Here is a 19,180-nt window from a genome sequence, read left to right on the forward strand (position 1 = left end):
AGGAAAAGAAATTGGCGTTAATGCTCTTTTTGCTGGAAGGCCGAAAAAGGTGGTTATCTGTATGGATGACCCCTTTGTAGAGATGGAGGAAGTGATGGAGTTTTTGAAGCCATGGAGTATTTTGGTAAAATTCCAGAAGGACTACTTAAATAAAGTGGGAGTCTGGAATGGGAAGAGAAGTTTCCTAGTTTGGGAAAATGGACAAAATGAACTAAGTTTAGGTAGGATTGTTATAAATGGTAAATGTGGATTCAGTTATGTGGAAAATGGTAAAAGAAGAATTGATAACGGGAAACCTGGATTTTGTTATGAGGAAGGTGGGAAAAAAGAGGAGAAAGGGAAAAAGATATTTGAAGAATCGTTTGAAGATTGTAAAGAGAAAGAAGACAAAGATATACAAGTAGTTGAAAATAAGAAGGAGTTTGTGGGAGAGAAGCAGGAGTTCTCAGGAGTTGGGGACTCTATGTTTTGCAGACTGGAGAGAGTACCTAGAAGTAAAGACGTTAAGGAAAAAAGGAAGGTGGATGATAAGGGAAAAGAGAAAGTAATGCAGGATTGTGTTGATACCAGTGCTGAAGGTGAAGAAGATGAAAAGATATTGCTGCAAGGTTTTGACTGGAAATTGTTGGACATGTCATGGAGGAAGAAGAAACGTGGAAGAAGAAAAATGTTGAGTTGATGTTTTTGTTGGAAGTTTTTTGTTGTTGACGTAAGGATATGTTATGTTATGTTTTATTTATTAATTATCATTAAATTTTCTTAAAAAAAACAAAAAGTTGAATTCGGATGATGAAGGCGTAGGCGACATTTTTTGGTTATCCATGCAAATGGAATTTAATTTATGTCGCGTCTTCTGACGCATTCAATTGAAAAAAAAAAAATCTGTTCTTATCAGTTTAATATCTGATACGTCCCCTATCTGGGGACCATATATTAAATGGATTTTTAGAACAGGGAGATGGAAAAAGAGCTTGCTCTGTCCACTCCACGCATTGACCTGGTATTGCAGTATCTCCAGGACCGGTGCACCCCTTCTTTAATGCAGTTTCTAAAATCAGAAAGAATTGAATTCAATGTTTTTTGTTCATTTTGCTTGTTTGTCGGATTTTGGGATGGACTCTTTGGCTTTGCTTTTCTTCTCCTCATTGGATTTTTCATGTTCAAAGTTGCAGAAGCCAGATTACAAGCTCATTTTGGTTCAACTTCAGCAACTGTGCATTGCATTGCCATGTAATGTGATGCAATGCTATCTTTCTAGCTCTCCCTTTTTACTTCCTTTTGGATAAACAGACATATTAGGCAAGCATTTTGGAGCTTTCACCTAAATAACTACAGGTGGTGAGATAAGCTGCACAATATAATTGACCTTTCAGTATATTGTTGCACACACACCATCTATTTAGCAAATGCCCTTGTTATCAACAGCAGCCTTTTAAACTCACCTGAGCTAACAGGTATGTGCGCTGGTTACTCTGCTGCGCTTAAAATTTATTTTTTGGTTTGCTACAATGCCTTTTCTGAAACGTTGTCTCCCTCTGCTGGAACACTGACTTCTTTCATTTAATGCCTGCAGACTATAAAAGAGAACCCAACCCAAAAAGTTTGGTTGATTAGTCTGTGGCATTCTGTTAAACTGTTGCTTATGGCGGTCTCTGTGAGCTTCTCAGCGACATTCAGCCAGCCAGGTATCCTGCCTGCAGTAGATGGAATGTGGCAATGGAACGCTGGCTGCGCGTGTCATAATAGGCTCTGAGCCTTTATATACCTGTGCACAGCAGCAGCCACCTTCAGTCTGCTGCTGGACAGCCAGCAGCAGCAGCAGCAGGAGAGGTATGTAATCAGGAGCCCTCCTGCTAAGGGTAGACAGCTGCTCGTTCCACCCCACCCCCCGCCTTAATTGGTTCTCCTCCCTTCCAATGGTGTTGAGGCGGGTGGGAACAGCAGGGGGTGAAGGTGCTGTGTTTAAAGAGGTGGAGTTATGCAGATCTAAAACGCGTGGATTGCAGCAGCAGCAAGCTGAAAAGTGCAGGCATGTAAGGGATCTAGAGGTTGACAACATGTCTTCTTAACGGGAGTCCAGGAGCTCATCTCCACAAATGGACTTTTCAGGATCCTTGGGTGGCTCCGTAGTTTGAAACCAATTCTGGTTATCGCTTCTCGGCCTTTTGGCTAAGATCAAGTGTAGTATCTGTCCTTATCAGTTTAATATCTGATACGTCCCCTATCTGGGGACCATATATTAAATGGATTTTTAGAACAGGGAGATGGAAAAAGAGCTTGCTCTGTCCACTCCACGCATTGACCTGGTATTGCAGTATCTCCAGGACCGGTGCACCCCTTCTTTAATGCAGTTTCTAAAATCAGAAAGAATTGAATTCAATGTTTTTTGTTCATTTTGCTTGTTTGTCGGATTTTGGGATGGACTCTTTGGCTTTGCTTTTCTTCTCCTCATTGGATTTTTCATGTTCAAAGTTGCAGAAGCCAGATTACAAGCTCATTTTGGTTCAACTTCAGCAACTGTGCATTGCATTGCCATGTAATGTGATGCAATGCTATCTTTCTAGCTCTCCCTTTTTACTTCCTTTTGGATAAACAGACATATTAGGCAAGCATTTTGGAGCTTTCACCTAAATAACTACAGGTGGTGAGATAAGCTGCACAATATAATTGACCTTTCAGTATATTGTTGCACACACACCATCTATTTAGCAAATGCCCTTGTTATCAACAGCAGCCTTTTAAATTCACCTGAGCTAACAGGTATGTGCGCTGGTTACTCTGCTGCGCTTAAAATTTCTTTTTTGGTTTGCTACAATGCCTTTTCTGAAACGTTGTCTCCCTCTGCTGGAACACTGACTTCTTTCATTTAATGCCTGCAGACTATAAAAGAGAACCCAACCCAAAAAGTTTGGTTGATTAGTCTGTGGCATTCTGTTAAACTGTTGCTTATGGCGGTCTCTGTGAGCTTCTCAGCGACATTCAGCCAGCCAGGTATCCTGCCTGCAGTAGATGGAATGTGGCAATGGAACGCTGGCTGCGCGTGTCATAATAGGCTCTGAGCCTTTATATACCTGTGCACAGCAGCAGCCACCTTCAGTCTGCTGCTGGACAGCCAGCAGCAGCAGCAGCAGGAGAGGTATGTAATCAGGAGCCCTCCTGCTAAGGGTAGACAGCTGCTCGTTCCACCCCACCCCCCGCCTTAATTGGTTCTCCTCCCTTCCAACGGTGTTGAGGCGGGTGGGAACAGCAGGGGGTGAAGGTGCTGTGTTTAAAGAGGTGGAGTTATGCAGATCTAAAACGCGTGGATTGCAGCAGCAGCAAGCCGAAAAGTGCAGGCATGTAAGGGATCTAGAGGTTGACAACATGTCTTCTTAACGGGAGTCCAGGAGCTCATCTCCACAAATGGACTTTTCAGGATCCTTGGGTGGCTCCGTAGTTTGAAACCAATTCTGGTTATCGCTTCTCGGCCTTTTGGCTAAGATCAAGTGTAGTATCTGTTCTTATCAGTTTAATATCTGATACGTCCCCTATCTGGGGACCATATATTAAATGGATTTTTAGAACAGGGAGATGGAAAAAGAGCTTGCTCTGTCCACTCCACGCATTGACCTGGTATTGCAGTATCTCCAGGACCGGTGCACCCCTTCTTTAATGCAGTTTCTAAAATCAGAAAGAATTGAATTCAATGTTTTTTGTTCATTTTGCTTGTTTGTCGGATTTTGGGATGGACTCTTTGGCTTTGCTTTTCTTCTCCTCATTGGATTTTTCATGTTCAAAGTTGCAGAAGCCAGATTACAAGCTCATTTTGGTTCAACTTCAGCAACTGTGCATTGCATTGCCATGTAATGTGATGCAATGCTATCTTTCTAGCTCTCCCTTTTTACTTCCTTTTGGATAAACAGACATATTAGGCAAGCATTTTGGAGCTTTCACCTAAATAACTACAGGTGGTGAGATAAGCTGCACAATATAATTGACCTTTCAGTATATTGTTGCACACACACCATCTATTTAGCAAATGCCCTTGTTATCAACAGCAGCCTTTTAAACTCACCTGAGCTAACAGGTATGTGCGCTGGTTACTCTGCTGCGCTTAAAATTTATTTTTTGGTTTGCTACAATGCCTTTTCTGAAACGTTGTCTCCCTCTGCTGGAACACTGACTTCTTTCATTTAATGCCTGCAGACTATAAAAGAGAACCCAACCCAAAAAGTTTGGTTGATTAGTCTGTGGCATTCTGTTAAACTGTTGCTTATGGCGGTCTCTGTGAGCTTCTCAGCGACATTCAGCCAGCCAGGTATCCTGCCTGCAGTAGATGGAATGTGGCAATGGAACGCTGGCTGCGCGTGTCATAATAGGCTCTGAGCCTTTATATACCTGTGCACAGCAGCAGCCACCTTCAGTCTGCTGCTGGACAGCCAGCAGCAGCAGCAGCAGGAGAGGTATGTAATCAGGAGCCCTCCTGCTAAGGGTAGACAGCTGCTCGTTCCACCCCACCCCCCGCCTTAATTGGTTCTCCTCCCTTCCAACGGTGTTGAGGCGGGTGGGAACAGCAGGGGGTGAAGGTGCTGTGTTTAAAGAGGTGGAGTTATGCAGATCTAAAACGCGTGGATTGCAGCAGCAGCAAGCCGAAAAGTGCAGGCATGTAAGGGATCTAGAGGTTGACAACATGTCTTCTTAACGGGAGTCCAGGAGCTCATCTCCACAAATGGACTTTTCAGGATCCTTGGGTGGCTCCGTAGTTTGAAACCAATTCTGGTTATCGCTTCTCGGCCTTTTGGCTCAGATCAAGTGTCTGGACATCAGGTTCCTTGAGTGCTAGCCCTCGGCCTTCCAGCATCGCCACTCCGGTGGCTTAAGCTGGATGCTGCTATAGGGGGAGAGTGAGGAGGAAACGGGAAGGCGATTTCCGTGGCTGACTATGGGAGTCAAGCTGAAATTTGCTGGGACCGGGGACCCCCGGGTCAAGAATGGATTTCGCATTGAGATTTCCGAGGAGAAGAAGGGACATTTTTCCATGTCCTACCTGGTGAATGCCATCTTCTATGAAGCATTGAAGATTAAGAAGTCGGACATTCTTTGCCTGCAGGAATTTAGAAGTCATGGAAGGTATGTGCTGGTTCTTTCTACTATGGCTGCTTGCCAAAATCTTTATAGAACCTTGAAAGGCCATACTGAGAACTCCCTCCTAGATGGACTCACTTTTACTGTCCTCTATTCAAAGGGGGATGTTCCTGTTGTTGTGTTTATGCACAATCCCTTTATCCCCCAGGAGGACATTACTGTATTCTTGAGGAGGCATTGTACTTATGTGCATTTTTCCCACAAGATCTCGAATGAAGAAGGCTTGTGGACTGGCAAATACAAGTACTTTGTTTGTTTTGCTACAGACCCCGAGGGGCCAGGGGGCATACATTATCCTCCTATGAGTTTCTCTATTGGGAGAGACACTGGTTTCTTGTACTTTCCTGATGCTCCTTTTTTCTGCAGAAGATGTAACAAGTATGGTCATGTCCAGGAGTCCTGCAGGTATCCGCCAACCTGCAGGAGGTGTAACACGTCTGGTCATATGGCGAAAGACTGCAAGAACCAGGTAAAGTGTGATGCTTGTGGTGAGGAGGGGCATGTTCTTAGGCAGTGTCAAGCTAGAACCACTCCTAAGTCTTTTGCTCAAGTGGTCGCGGAGGGGCCTGCTGTTCCTTCGACTTCTACTAGGGTTCCACAAGGTCCCCTTCCGGATGTCGGGGAGGCAACTGCTCCCCAAGAGGAAGAGGATGGCACTCAGATGGACGACATATTTGAAGATGCCCAGCTTCAGCCTCCTGCGTCAGGAGGCTTTGACATGGTGATTCCAGAGGTGATGTCACCTTTCCCTCCCCAGTTTGGTGTCCGTGGTGAGGGGGAAATGGACTTGTCCAATTCTCCTGTCATATCTTGGTGCAATACTGCTTCAGAGGAGATCGGGGGCGGTGGCCAAGGGGACTTGTCTGCTGTCCGTTTCTCTGATGAGGAGGATCCTGATGTGGTCAAGAAGAAGCCAAGGACTGAGTGTTCATCCATTGCTGCCGTGTGTGATAGCCCGGTGGACTCTCGTGCTTACCCGTCAGATGTATTTTCTCCTGACATTGTTACATTTGGCATTCAGCCAGATGGTAATAGCTTTGCTTTGCTTGATGAAGTTTGAGTTGATGTTTTCTTTCTTTTTTTTTCAGGTTATGTGTGATCCCCTTTAGTTATGCCGCATCATTCTGGATGGGACATTGTGTCCCTTAATGTTAGGCAAATTAGATCTGTTACCCGAAGAACAACAGTTCTGGATTATCTAAAGGGTTTGAGTGCAGATGTCTATTGTCTACAAGAGTGTGGGATTACTGAATCTCCAGGGGATAAGGACTGGCCTTATGGCCAGTATGTTTGGTCGGGGTCCAGCTTTAACAAAAATGATGGTGTGGGGATTTTAGTTGGTAATAAGAATATTACTATTGATAGTTACACGGTTGTGGAGGTGGGTCGCTGCATTATTGTTTTTTTGAGTTATAGGGGGTGGAAGGTTAGAATGATTAATTTATATTGTCCTACTAAAAAAGAGGAGCGGCTTGCTCTTCTTGAGAAATTGAGTTTTTTTCTCCCTGGAAAAATTCCTACAGTTTTTGTTGGTGACTGTAATTGTGTCACAGAAGGTAATGTGGACATTACGGGAAAAAAGTTATCTCAACTTATTTCTGATTTTTCTTTCTTAGACGCTGCAATACTTGAGTATGGCATTCCACCACCGCCTACATATTATGCTGACCGTGGTAATATTTCATCGAGGATAGATAGGATGTTATTTTCCAAAAATATGGTTTGTTCAAGTTATGTTCAACATAAGGTACCTTTTTCTGATCATGAGTGTTTGCGTGGAGTTTTTAGTGCGAATGGGGACATGGTGTTTGGGGGTGGGGTTTGGAAATTGAATACGAGGTTGTTGGAGGATGAGGAGGTGATGAGTGAGTTGGAGAAAAGGTATGCAAGTTGGAGGTGGCGTAAGCGTGATTTTGGTAGTGTGCTTGAATGGTGGGATTGGGTGAAATTACAGTTAAAAACTTTCTTTAAAAAAATGGGGCTACAAAAAAGCTGCCAGATATCGTAATAGATTTAATGACTTAAGTAGACGGATTGATTGGTTGCGTGGGTGTGTTAGGAAAGGAATGGATATGTCTGATCAGCTTGAGGTTGCTAAGAATGAGTTAAAATGTCTTCTGGATGAAAAAGGTAAAGAGATTATTTACCGTACCAAGTTAGAGCATTTGGAAAAGAATGAAAAGTGCACCAGGTACTTTTTTAAAAAAATGAATGGAAGGAAGTTGGATTTGAGTGAAGTGGTAGGTGAAGATGGATCTAGTGTGGTTGGGAAGAATGTGTTGAATGAGGTGAATGGCTTCTATAGTAAGTTGTACGATGAGAAATGGATTGATCCTGGACTTGTGTCGCATGTATTGAGTGGTATGGAGAAGAGACTTGGTTCGGATGAATGTGATGCTTTGTGTGAGGATGTTATTTTGGATGAGGTGAGGAATGTTGTTATGAGTGCTAAAACGAATAAGACGCCTGGGAAGGATGGGTTGCCTGTGGAGCTGTATGTGAAAGCTTGGGAGTTTTTGGGTAAGGACTTGACTGAGGTTTGTAGGTATATGTGGATGAATGGTGTTTTGTGTGACAGTATGAAAGAGGGTATAGTGGTTCTTGTGTTTAAGAAGGGTGAGAAAAAGCGTTTGGAGAACTGGAGACCCATATCATTGCTTAACGCTGATTATAAGGTCTACAGTAAATTGTTAGCAAATCGTATGCGTGAGGTGATTGGTAGGGTTGTGGAGGATGACCAAGTGTGTGCCGTGCCTGGTCGGAGTATAAGTGATAATTTGTTATTGTTAAGGGATATGCTTGGGGATTGTAAGACTAGAAAGCAGAAGTGTATGGTGTTAGCAATTGATTTCGAAAAGGCTTTTGATAGAGTTTCGCATGTGTTTCTGTTTAAAGTATTGGAGAGGATGGGTTTCCCTAGGGTTTTTCTGAATGGAGTTAAGTCTTTATATGATTATGTGTCAAGTGAGTTTTTAGTGAATGGATGGTTGTCTGACAAAGTGATGATTAGGTCTGGTGTAAGACAGGGGTGCCCTATGTCCCCTGTCTTGTTTGTATGTGTGATTGAGCCTTTGCTGTGTTTAGTGAGACGTGAGAAAATGATGAGAGGATTCTTAGTGCCTGGGAGTGGTGGTAAGCATGTGAAGGTGTTAGGTTACATGGATGATGTTGTGATGGTGAGTGAAAGTATGGCTTCAATGAGTAGGGTGAGGTTGCTTTTGGATTTTTTCTGTGGTGCATCAGGTTTTAGAGTTAACTGGACTAAGTGTAGTTTCAAATGCTTTGGAGATGACAGTATTCGTATGGAAGGTGTTAAGTATGAGGAGAGTGCAATTAAGGTTTTAGGGGTATTTTTCAATGATGATCTGAAAGGAAATGAGAGTTGGGACGAGTGTGGTATGCGTGTTGAGCGAAAATTGAATTTTTGGAGAATGAGAGATCTTTCTTTGCGGGGCAAAGTTCTAGTTATCAAAGCAGTGATCTTACCCATTCTGCTTTTTGTGGCCATAATTTTTCCATCCCCTTTTAGGAAAGTGAAGAGAGTTGAGAAAATGATTTTTTCCTTTTTCTGGTGCAGCAAGATGGAGAAGCTGAAGAGGGAAAGCCTTTATAAGGCCTGCCAGCATGGTGGTTTGGGATTTCCTAATGTTGAGGTTTTTTTAGGGCTCTATTATATTAAGACGATTGTGGTATTGTTGGGTAAAGGTAATAAGGGTGCATGTATGGCAAGTTATTCTGCAGGATGGATGTTGTATGGGTTAGGTTGGAGAAAGAGGGATGCGAGAGTGCCTGTGTCTTTTAAGTGTCCGGTGTGGTATGAGGTGATTGAGAAGTTTGTCAAGAAGTATGATTTGCTGAGTGTGCCGGTGGATGAGTTTAGAATGACTAAGAGGGTGTATAGGAAATTGTGTGCAAATGAGGTCGAGTCTAATATTGTTGGTTTGAGAGGGAATGAGGTTGCGGATGCTTGGAGAAAGTTGGGTATGTATGGGATGTCCAACAAACAGAAGGATGTAGTGTGGATGGCGTTTCACAATATTCTTCCAGTGAGAGACGTTCAAAAGAAGAGAGGTTTGATTAGGTCGGATGTTTGTCCAAGAGATGGATGTAATGGTTGTGAGACGGTTATGCATCTGATGTGGAATTGTGATTTTGCGCAAGACGTGTGGAAATGTGTAGGGGGGTTGTGTAGGAGTTTGGCAGGAGTGACTTTTGTGGATTGGCGTGTGGTTATGTTTGGTATTGGTGCAAGTGGACGTGTAAAGGAGAGAGTTTTGTGGTTAATTATGGCTTGTGTGTTAGAAAGTTTGTGGGATGTGAGGAATCTTTGTGTATTTAAAAGGAAATCAATTACAGTAAATGAATGTATTAGGATTATTCTTTCTAGGCTATTTTTGATTTACAAGATGGATAGTAGTAGCGGTGGTGGAACAGATGCCGAGGGAATATGGAAATTTAAAAAGTGGAGGCATATTGTAAAATTTCAGTGATCTTTTGGTTTATATTAATAAGATGTTCTTCTTTCTGTAATATTAGGTTACTTTATGCTTAATAAATATGGCCATGATGATGAGAAGTTTTTTTTGCAACAGTTTTGGTATATCCTACTGATTTGCTATAAAACTAACCTGAATGGTTTAAAAAAAAAAAAAAAAATCTGTTCTTATCAGTTTAATATCTGATACGTCCCCTATCTGGGGACCATATATTAAATGGATTTTTAGAACAGGGAGATGGAAAAAGAGCTTGCTCTGTCCACTCCACGCATTGACCTGGTATTGCAGTATCTCCAGGACCGGTGCACCCCTTCTTTAATGCAGTTTCTAAAATCAGAAAGAATTGAATTCAATGTTTTTTGTTCATTTTGCTTGTTTGTCGGATTTTGGGATGGACTCTTTGGCTTTGCTTTTCTTCTCCTCATTGGATTTTTCATGTTCAAAGTTGCAGAAGCCAGATTACAAGCTCATTTTGGTTCAACTTCAGCAACTGTGCATTGCATTGCCATGTAATGTGATGCAATGCTATCTTTCTAGCTCTCCCTTTTTACTTCCTTTTGGATAAACAGACATATTAGGCAAGCATTTTGGAGCTTTCACCTAAATAACTACAGGTGGTGAGATAAGCTGCACAATATAATTGACCTTTCAGTATATTGTTGCACACACACCATCTATTTAGCAAATGCCCTTGTTATCAACAGCAGCCTTTTAAACTCACCTGAGCTAACAGGTATGTGCGCTGGTTACTCTGCTGCGCTTAAAATTTCTTTTTTGGTTTGCTACAATGCCTTTTCTGAAACGTTGTCTCCTTCTGCTGGAACACTGACTTCTTTCATTTAATGCCTGCAGACTATAAAAGAGAACCCAACCCAAAAAGTTTGGTTGATTAGTCTGTGGCATTCTGTTAAACTGTTGCTTATGGCGGTCTCTGTGAGCTTCTCAGCGACATTCAGCCAGCCAGGTATCCTGCCTGCAGTAGATGGAATGTGGCACTGGAACGCTGGCTGCGCGTGTCATAATAGGCTCTGAGCCTTTATATACCTGTGCACAGCAGCAGCCACCTTCAGTCTGCTGCTGGACAGCCAGCAGCAGCAGCAGCAGGAGAGGTATGTAATCAGGAGCCCTCCTGCTAAGGGTAGACAGCTGCTCGTTCCACCCCACCCCCCGCCTTAATTGGTTCTCCTCCCTTCCAACGGTGTTGAGGCGGGTGGGAACAGCAGGGGGTGAAGGTGCTGTGTTTAAAGAGGTGGAGTTATGCAGATCTAAAACGCGTGGATTGCAGCAGCAGCAAGCCGAAAAGTGCAGGCATGTAAGGGATCTAGAGGTTGACAACATGTCTTCTTAACGGGAGTCCAGGAGCTCATCTCCACAAATGGACTTTTCAGGATCCTTGGGTGGCTCCGTAGTTTGAAACCAATTCTGGTTATCGCTTCTCGGCCTTTTGGCTAAGATCAAGTGTAGTATCTGTTCTTATCAGTTTAATATCTGATACGTCCCCTATCTGGGGACCATATATTAAATGGATTTTTAAAACAGGGAGATGGAAAAAGAGCTTGCTCTGTCCACTCCACCCATTGACCTGGTATTGCAGTATCTCCAGGACCGGTGCACCCCTTCTTTAATGCAGTTTCTAAAATCAGAAAGAATTGAATTCAATGTTTTTTGTTCATTTTGCTTGTTTGTCGGATTTTGGGATGGACTCTTTGGCTTTGCTTTTCTTCTCCTCATTGGATTTCTCATGTTCAAAGTTGCAGAAGCCAGATTACAAGCTCATTTTGGTTCAACTTCAGCAACTGTGCATTGCATTGCCATGTAATGTGATGCAATGCTATCTTTCTAGCTCTCCCTTTTTACTTCCTTTTGGATAAACAGACATATTAGGCAAGCATTTTGGAGCTTTCACCTAAATAACTACAGGTGGTGAGATAAGCTGCACAATATAATTGACCTTTCAGTATATTGTTGCACACACACCATCTATTTAGCAAATGCCCTTGTTATCAACAGCAGCCTTTTAAACTCACCTGAGCTAACAGGTATGTGCGCTGGTTACTCTGCTGCGCTTAAAATTTCTTTTTTGGTTTGCTACAATGCCTTTTCTGAAACGTTGTCTCCTTCTGCTGGAACACTGACTTCTTTCATTTAATGCCTGCAGACTATAAAAGAGAACCCAACCCAAAAAGTTTGGTTGATTAGTCTGTGGCATTCTGTTAAACTGTTGCTTATGGCGGTCTCTGTGAGCTTCTCAGCGACATTCAGCCAGCCAGGTATCCTGCCTGCAGTAGATGGAATGTGGCAATGGAACGCTGGCTGCGCGTGTCATAATAGGCTCTGAGCCTTTATATACCTGTGCACAGCAGCAGCCACCTTCAGTCTGCTGCTGGACAGCCAGCAGCAGCAGCAGCAGGAGAGGTATGTAATCAGGAGCCCTCCTGCTAAGGGTAGACAGCTGCTCGTTCCACCCCACCCCCCGCCTTAATTGGTTCTCCTCCCTTCCAACGGTGTTGAGGCGGGTGGGAACAGCAGGGGGTGAAGGTGCTGTGTTTAAAGAGGTGGAGTTATGCAGATCTAAAACGCGTGGATTGCAGCAGCAGCAAGCCGAAAAGTGCAGGCATGTAAGGGATCTAGAGGTTGACAACATGTCTTCTTAACGGGAGTCCAGGAGCTCATCTCCACAAATGGACTTTTCAGGATCCTTGGGTGGCTCCGTAGTTTGAAACCAATTCTGGTTATCGCTTCTCGGCCTTTTGGCTAAGATCAAGTGTAGTATCTGTTCTTATCAGTTTAATATCTGATACGTCCCCTATCTGGGGACCATATATTAAATGGATTTTTAAAACAGGGAGATGGAAAAAGAGCTTGCTCTGTCCACTCCACCCATTGACCTGGTATTGCAGTATCTCCAGGACCGGTGCACCCCTTCTTTAATGCAGTTTCTAAAATCAGAAAGAATTGAATTCAATGTTTTTTGTTCATTTTGCTTGTTTGTCGGATTTTGGGATGGACTCTTTGGCTTTGCTTTTCTTCTCCTCATTGGATTTCTCATGTTCAAAGTTGCAGAAGCCAGATTACAAGCTCATTTTGGTTCAACTTCAGCAACTGTGCATTGCATTGCCATGTAATGTGATGCAATGCTATCTTTCTAGCTCTCCCTTTTTACTTCCTTTTGGATAAACAGACATATTAGGCAAGCATTTTGGAGCTTTCACCTAAATAACTACAGGTGGTGAGATAAGCTGCACAATATAATTGACCTTTCAGTATATTGTTGCACACACACCATCTATTTAGCAAATGCCCTTGTTATCAACAGCAGCCTTTTAAACTCACCTGAGCTAACAGGTATGTGCGCTGGTTACTCTGCTGCGCTTAAAATTTCTTTTTTGGTTTGCTACAATGCCTTTTCTGAAACGTTGTCTCCTTCTGCTGGAACACTGACTTCTTTCATTTAATGCCTGCAGACTATAAAAGAGAACCCAACCCAAAAAGTTTGGTTGATTAGTCTGTGGCATTCTGTTAAACTGTTGCTTATGGCGGTCTCTGTGAGCTTCTCAGCGACATTCAGCCAGCCAGGTATCCTGCCTGCAGTAGATGGAATGTGGCAATGGAACGCTGGCTGCGCGTGTCATAATAGGCTCTGAGCCTTTATATACCTGTGCACAGCAGCAGCCACCTTCAGTCTGCTGCTGGACAGCCAGCAGCAGCAGCAGCAGGAGAGGTATGTAATCAGGAGCCCTCCTGCTAAGGGTAGACAGCTGCTCGTTCCACCCCACCCCCCGCCTTAATTGGTTCTCCTCCCTTCCAACGGTGTTGAGGCGGGTGGGAACAGCAGGGGGTGAAGGTGCTGTGTTTAAAGAGGTGGAGTTATGCAGATCTAAAACGCGTGGATTGCAGCAGCAGCAAGCCGAAAAGTGCAGGCATGTAAGGGATCTAGAGGTTGACAACATGTCTTCTTAACGGGAGTCCAGGAGCTCATCTCCACAAATGGACTTTTCAGGATCCTTGGGTGGCTCCGTAGTTTGAAACCAATTCTGGTTATCGCTTCTCGGCCTTTTGGCTAAGATCAAGTGTAGTATCTGTTCTTATCAGTTTAATATCTGATACGTCCCCTATCTGGGGACCATATATTAAATGGATTTTTAAAACAGGGAGATGGAAAAAGAGCTTGCTCTGTCCACTCCACGCATTGACCTGGTATTGCAGTATCTCCAGGACCGGTGCACCCCTTCTTTAATGCAGTTTCTAAAATCAGAAAGAATTGAATTCAATGTTTTTTGTTCATTTTGCTTGTTTGTCGGATTTTGGGATGGACTCTTTGGCTTTGCTTTTCTTCTCCTCATTGGATTTTTCATGTTCAAAGTTGCAGAAGCCAGATTACAAGCTCATTTTGGTTCAACTTCAGCAACTGTGCATTGCATTGCCATGTAATGTGATGCAATGCTATCTTTCTAGCTCTCCCTTTTTACTTCCTTTTGGATAAACAGACATATTAGGCAAGCATTTTGGAGCTTTCACCTAAATAACTACAGGTGGTGAGATAAGCTGCACAATATAATTGACCTTTCAGTATATTGTTGCACACACACCATCTATTTAGCAAATGCCCTTGTTATCAACAGCAGCCTTTTAAACTCACCTGAGCTAACAGGTATGTGCGCTGGTTACTCTGCTGCGCTTAAAATTTCTTTTTTGGTTTGCTACAATGCCTTTTCTGAAACGTTGTCTCCTTCTGCTGGAACACTGACTTCTTTCATTTAATGCCTGCAGACTATAAAAGAGAACCCAACCCAAAAAGTTTGGTTGATTAGTCTGTGGCATTCTGTTAAACTGTTGCTTATGGCGGTCTCTGTGAGCTTCTCAGCGACATTCAGCCAGCCAGGTATCCTGCCTGCAGTAGATGGAATGTGGCAATGGAACGCTGGCTGCGCGTGTCATAATAGGCTCTGAGCCTTTATATACCTGTGCACAGCAGCAGCCACCTTCAGTCTGCTGCTGGACAGCCAGCAGCAGCAGCAGCAGGAGAGGTATGTAATCAGGAGCCCTCCTGCTAAGGGTAGACAGCTGCTCGTTCCACCCCACCCCCCGCCTTAATTGGTTCTCCTCCCTTCCAACGGTGTTGAGGCGGGTGGGAACAGCAGGGGGTGAAGGTGCTGTGTTTAAAGAGGTGGAGTTATGCAGATCTAAAACGCGTGGATTGCAGCAGCAGCAAGCCGAAAAGTGCAGGCATGTAAGGGATCTAGAGGTTGACAACATGTCTTCTTAACGGGAGTCCAGGAGCTCATCTCCACAAATGGACTTTTCAGGATCCTTGGGTGGCTCCGTAGTTTGAAACCAATTCTGGTTATCGCTTCTCGGCCTTTTGGCTAAGATCAAGTGTAGTATCTGTTCTTATCAGTTTAATATCTGATACGTCCCCTATCTGGGGACCATATATTAAATGGATTTTTAAAACAGGGAGATGGAAAAAGAGCTTGCTCTGTCCACTCCACCCATTGACCTGGTATTGCAGTATCTCCAGGACCGGTGCACCCCTTCTTTAATGCAGTTTCTAAAATCAGAAAGAATTGAATTCAATGTTTTTTGTTCATTTTGCTTGTTTGTCGGATTTTGGGATGGACTCTTTGGCTTTGCTTTTCTTCTCCTCATTGGATTTCTCATGTTCAAAGTTGCAGAAGCCAGATTACAAGCTCATTTTGGTTCAACTTCAGCAACTGTGCATTGCATTGCCATGTAATGTGATGCAATGCTATCTTTCTAGCTCTCCCTTTTTACTTCCTTTTGGATAAACAGACATATTAGGCAAGCATTTTGGAGCTTTCACCTAAATAACTACAGGTGGTGAGATAAGCTGCACAATATAATTGACCTTTCAGTATATTGTTGCACACACACCATCTATTTAGCAAATGCCCTTGTTATCAACAGCAGCCTTTTAAACTCACCTGAGCTAACAGGTATGTGCGCTGGTTACTCTGCTGCGCTTAAAATTTCTTTTTTGGTTTGCTACAATGCCTTTTCTGAAACGTTGTCTCCTTCTGCTGGAACACTGACTTCTTTCATTTAATGCCTGCAGACTATAAAAGAGAACCCAACCCAAAATTTTGGTTGATTAGTCTGTGGCATTCTGTTAAACTGTTGCTTATGGCGGTCTCTGTGAGCTTCTCAGCGACATTCAGCCAGCCAGGTATCCTGCCTGCAGTAGATGGAATGTGGCAATGGAACGCTGGCTGCGCGTGTCATAATAGGCTCTGAGCCTTTATATACCTGTGCACAGCAGCAGCCACCTTCAGTCTGCTGCTGGACAGCCAGCAGCAGCAGCAGCAGGAGAGGTATGTAATCAGGAGCCCTCCTGCTAAGGGTAGACAGCTGCTCGTTCCACCCCACCCCCCGCCTTAATTGGTTCTCCTCCCTTCCAACGGTGTTGAGGCGGGTGGGAACAGCAGGGGGTGAAGGTGCTGTGTTTAAAGAGGTGGAGTTATGCAGATCTAAAACGCGTGGATTGCAGCAGCAGCAAGCCGAAAAGTGCAGGCATGTAAGGGATCTAGAGGTTGACAACATGTCTTCTTAACGGGAGTCCAGGAGCTCATCTCCACAAATGGACTTTTCAGGATCCTTGGGTGGCTCCGTAGTTTGAAACCAATTCTGGTTATCGCTTCTCGGCCTTTTGGCTAAGATCAAGTGTAGTATCTGTTCTTATCAGTTTAATATCTGATACGTCCCCTATCTGGGGACCATATATTAAATGGATTTTTAAAACAGGGAGATGGAAAAAGAGCTTGCTCTGTCCACTCCACGCATTGACCTGGTATTGCAGTATCTCCAGGACCGGTGCACCCCTTCTTTAATGCAGTTTCTAAAATCAGAAAGAATTGAATTCAATGTTTTTTGTTCATTTTGCTTGTTTGTCGGATTTTGGGATGGACTCTTTGGCTTTGCTTTTCTTCTCCTCATTGGATTTTTCATGTTCAAAGTTGCAGAAGCCAGATTACAAGCTCATTTTGGTTCAACTTCAGCAACTGTGCATTGCATTGCCATGTAATGTGATGCAATGCTATCTTTCTAGCTCTCCCTTTTTACTTCCTTTTGGATAAACAGACATATTAGGCAAGCATTTTGGAGCTTTCACCTAAATAACTACAGGTGGTGAGATAAGCTGCACAATATAATTGACCTTTCAGTATATTGTTGCACACACACCATCTATTTAGCAAATGCCCTTGTTATCAACAGCAGCCTTTTAAACTCACCTGAGCTAACAGGTATGTGCGCTGGTTACTCTGCTGCGCTTAAAATTTCTTTTTTGGTTTGCTACAATGCCTTTTCTGAAACGTTGTCTCCTTCTGCTGGAACACTGACTTCTTTCATTTAATGCCTGCAGACTATAAAAGAGAACCCAACCCAAAAAGTTTGGTTGATTAGTCTGTGGCATTCTGTTAAACTGTTGCTTATGGCGGTCTCTGTGAGCTTCTCAGCGACATTCAGCCAGCCAGGTATCCTGCCTGCAGTAGATGGAATGTGGCAATGGAACGCTGGCTGCGCGTGTCATAATAGGCTCTGAGCCTTTATATACCTGTGCACAGCAGAAGCCACCTTCAGTCTGCTGCTGGACAGCCAGCAGCAGCAGCAGCAGGAGAGGTATGTAATCAGGAGCCCTCCTGCTAAGGGTAGACAGCTGCTCGTTCCACCCCACCCCCCGCCTTAATTGGTTCTCCTCCCTTCCAACGGTGTTGAGGCGGGTGGGAACAGCAGGGGGTGAAGGTGCTGTGTTTAAAGAGGTGGAGTTATGCAGATCTAAAACGCGTGGATTGCAGCAGCAGCAAGCCGAAAAGTGCAGGCATGTAAGGGATCTAGAGGTTGACAACATGTCTTCTTAACGGGAGTCCAGGAGCTCATCTCCACAAATGGACTTTTCAGGATCCTTGGGTGGCTCCGTAGTTTGAAACCAATTCTGGTTATCGCTTCTCGGCCTTTTGGCTAAGATCAAGTGTAGTATCTGTTCTTATCAGTTTAATATCTGATACGTCCCCTATCTGGGGACCATATATTAAATGGATTTTTAGAACAGGGAGATGGAAAAAGAGCTTGCTCTGTCCACTCCACGCATTGACCTGGTATTGCAGTATCTCCAGGACCGGTGCACCCCTTCTTTAATGCAGTTTCTAAAATCAGAAAGAATTGAATTCAATGTTTTTTGTTCATTTTGCTTGTTTGTCGGATTTTGGGATGGACTCTTTGGCTTTGCTTTTCTTCTCCTCATTGGATTTTTCATGTTCAAAGTTGCAGAAGCCAGATTACAAGCTCATTTTGGTTCAACTTCAGCAACTGTGCATTGCATTGCCATGTAATGTGATGCAATGCTATCTTTCTAGCTCTCCCTTTTTACTTCCTTTTGGATAAACAGACATATTAGGCAAGCATTTTGGAGCTTTCACCTAAATAACTACAGGTGGTGAGATAAGCTGCACAATATAATTGACCTTTCAGTATATTGTTGCACACACACCATCTATTTAGCAAATGCCCTTGTTATCAACAGCAGCCTTTTAAACTCACCTGAGCTAACAGGTATGTGCGCTGGTTACTCTGCTGCGCTTAAAATTTCTTTTTTGGTTTGCTACAATGCCTTTTCTGAAACGTTGTCTCCTTCTGCTGGAACACTGACTTCTTTCATTTAATGCCTGCAGACTATAAAAGAGAACCCAACCCAAAAAGTTTGGTTGATTAGTCTGTGGCATTCTGTTAAACTGTTGCTTATGGCGGTCTCTGTGAGCTTCTCAGCGACATTCAGCCAGCCAGGTATCCTGCCTGCAGTAGATGGAATGTGGCAATGGAACGCTGGCTGCGCGTGTCATAATAGGCTCTGAGCCTTTATATACCTGTGCACAGCAGCAGCCACCTTCAGTCTGCTGCTGGACAGCCAGCAGCAGCAGCAGCAGGAGAGGTATGTAATCAGGAGCCCTCCTGCTAAGGGTAGACAGCTGCTCGTTCCACCCCACCCCCCGCCTTAATTGGTTCTCCTCCCTTCCAACGGTGTTGAGGCGGGTGGGAACAGCAGGGGGTGAAGGTGCTGTGTTTAAAGAGGTGGAGTTATGCAGATCTAAAACGCGTGGATTGCAGCAGCAGCAAGCCGAAAAGTGCAGGCATGTAAGGGATCTAGAGGTTGACAACATGTCTTCTTAACGGGAGTCCAGGAGCTCATCTCCACAAATGGACTTTTCAGGATCCTTGGGTGGCTCCGTAGTTTGAAACCAATTCTGGTTATCGCTTCTCGGCCTTTTGGCTAAGATCAAGTGTAGTATCTGTTCTTATCAGTTTAATATCTGATACGTCCCCTATCTGGGGACCATATATTAAATGGATTTTTAGAACAGGGAGATGGAAAAAGAGCTTGCTCTGTCCACTCCACGCATTGACCTGGTATTGCAGTATCTCCAGTACCGGTGCACCCCTTCTTTAATGCAGTTTCTAAAATCAGAAAGAATTGAATTCAATGTTTTTTGTTCATTTTGCTTGTTTGTCGGATTTTGGGATGGACTCTTTGGCTTTGCTTTTCTTCT

At 43.7% G+C, this 19,180-nt stretch overlaps 10 non-coding genes and 1 pseudogene across 10 annotated transcripts; all 11 read left to right on the forward strand.

Annotated features, from left to right (window-relative positions):
* Positions 1-841: 841 nt before the first annotated feature.
* Positions 842-1,034, forward strand: LOC141192516 (U2 spliceosomal RNA). The gene has a single exon (XR_012265898.1). It is a non-coding gene; the product is annotated as a U2 spliceosomal RNA (small nuclear RNA).
* Positions 1,035-2,149: 1,115 nt separating this feature from the next.
* Positions 2,150-2,340, forward strand: LOC141193088 (U2 spliceosomal RNA). Its single transcript, XR_012266385.1, has one exon. It is a non-coding gene; the product is annotated as a U2 spliceosomal RNA (small nuclear RNA).
* A 1,115-nt stretch (positions 2,341-3,455) lies between these two features.
* On the forward strand, positions 3,456-3,646 carry LOC141192678 (U2 spliceosomal RNA). Its single transcript, XR_012265988.1, has one exon. It is a non-coding gene; the product is annotated as a U2 spliceosomal RNA (small nuclear RNA).
* A 6,110-nt stretch (positions 3,647-9,756) lies between these two features.
* On the forward strand, positions 9,757-9,933 carry LOC141192538 (U2 spliceosomal RNA; annotated as a pseudogene).
* Positions 9,934-11,048: 1,115 nt separating this feature from the next.
* Positions 11,049-11,239, forward strand: LOC141193100 (U2 spliceosomal RNA). Its single transcript, XR_012266398.1, has one exon. It is a non-coding gene; the product is annotated as a U2 spliceosomal RNA (small nuclear RNA).
* A 1,115-nt stretch (positions 11,240-12,354) lies between these two features.
* On the forward strand, positions 12,355-12,545 carry LOC141193101 (U2 spliceosomal RNA). The gene has a single exon (XR_012266399.1). It is a non-coding gene; the product is annotated as a U2 spliceosomal RNA (small nuclear RNA).
* Positions 12,546-13,660: 1,115 nt separating this feature from the next.
* On the forward strand, positions 13,661-13,851 carry LOC141193033 (U2 spliceosomal RNA). Its single transcript, XR_012266332.1, has one exon. It is a non-coding gene; the product is annotated as a U2 spliceosomal RNA (small nuclear RNA).
* A 1,115-nt stretch (positions 13,852-14,966) lies between these two features.
* Positions 14,967-15,157, forward strand: LOC141193102 (U2 spliceosomal RNA). The gene has a single exon (XR_012266400.1). It is a non-coding gene; the product is annotated as a U2 spliceosomal RNA (small nuclear RNA).
* A 1,114-nt stretch (positions 15,158-16,271) lies between these two features.
* On the forward strand, positions 16,272-16,462 carry LOC141193034 (U2 spliceosomal RNA). The gene has a single exon (XR_012266333.1). It is a non-coding gene; the product is annotated as a U2 spliceosomal RNA (small nuclear RNA).
* Positions 16,463-17,577: 1,115 nt separating this feature from the next.
* LOC141192680 (U2 spliceosomal RNA) lies at positions 17,578-17,768 on the forward strand. Its single transcript, XR_012265990.1, has one exon. It is a non-coding gene; the product is annotated as a U2 spliceosomal RNA (small nuclear RNA).
* A 1,115-nt stretch (positions 17,769-18,883) lies between these two features.
* Positions 18,884-19,074, forward strand: LOC141193095 (U2 spliceosomal RNA). Its single transcript, XR_012266393.1, has one exon. It is a non-coding gene; the product is annotated as a U2 spliceosomal RNA (small nuclear RNA).
* The last annotated feature ends 106 nt before the right edge of the window (positions 19,075-19,180 follow it).

This window comes from Phyllobates terribilis, unplaced genomic scaffold (genome assembly GCF_046119375.1).
Source record: "Phyllobates terribilis strain yellow unplaced genomic scaffold, ASM4611937v1 Scaffold_63__1_contigs__length_7903474, whole genome shotgun sequence".
Classification (NCBI taxonomy): domain Eukaryota; kingdom Metazoa; phylum Chordata; class Amphibia; order Anura; family Dendrobatidae; genus Phyllobates; species Phyllobates terribilis.